This window comes from Chelonoidis abingdonii, chromosome 11 (assembly GCF_003597395.2).
Source record: "Chelonoidis abingdonii isolate Lonesome George chromosome 11, CheloAbing_2.0, whole genome shotgun sequence".
NCBI lineage: Eukaryota > Metazoa > Chordata > Testudines > Testudinidae > Chelonoidis > Chelonoidis abingdonii.
Window position 1 is genome coordinate 40,141,924 of NC_133779.1, and position 867 is coordinate 40,142,790.

An 867-nucleotide genomic window follows, 5' to 3' on the forward strand; every position below is an offset into this window, starting at 1 on the left:
GCCGAATTACTGTGCCTAGTGTGGCCGCATGAAATCGAAATTATAATATCAGTTTTATAAAACCGATTTTAGCAAATTCGATTTTATCCCGTAGTGTAGACGTGGCCACAGGCTCCGAGCAATATGACACTACGGGGACATGTGACTTGGGGCTGGACTCCATCTTGGGATATCCATGTTTTTCCACTGCCTGGCAGAGGAACCAGGCTTGGGAACCAAGGGTTCCTGCCATATGCAGAAGCTACATAAGGCAGGGGAATGATATTGTGGTTCTTCACTGACTCCCCACCCAAAGACTCTGAGAAACATCTGAGGAACAAGGACTGACCTGGGGGAAGAGCCGGACCCAGGCTAGAGGGGTTTTTAGCCTGTGGAAGGAACACCTGGGGTTTTGAAGCTGTAAGCCAGTGCAGCTGGCCCCTGAAGAATCTCGGCAGCCTGCTTGAATCATTACTCTGGGGAAGCTCTGCTACTCATAGCCAATCTATGTAGCATATTAAGCTTGGTTTGTGTATGTTGTTAATTTGCTAGGTAATCTGCTCTGTTTGCTTTCCCTTATAATCACTTAAAATCTATCTCTTTTTGTAGTTAATAAATTTGGTTTTGCTTTGTCTAAAACCAGTGTGTGTGAGTCGTAACTCAGGGCAGAAAGCTGTTTCATATCCTTTTCCACATAGAGGGAGGGGGTGAATTTCACGAGCTTATGCTGGACAGATCTCTGTGCTATGCAAGACGGTATCAGTTTCGGTTTACACTGCGGGAGGGGGGGCATTTGAGTAGCTGGGTAGTTCCTTAGCCGTAGCTGTCTGGATCAGTGTCTGCAGGCACTGCAGCGGGGTGTGTCCCTACCTGTGTGTGGGCTTGGCA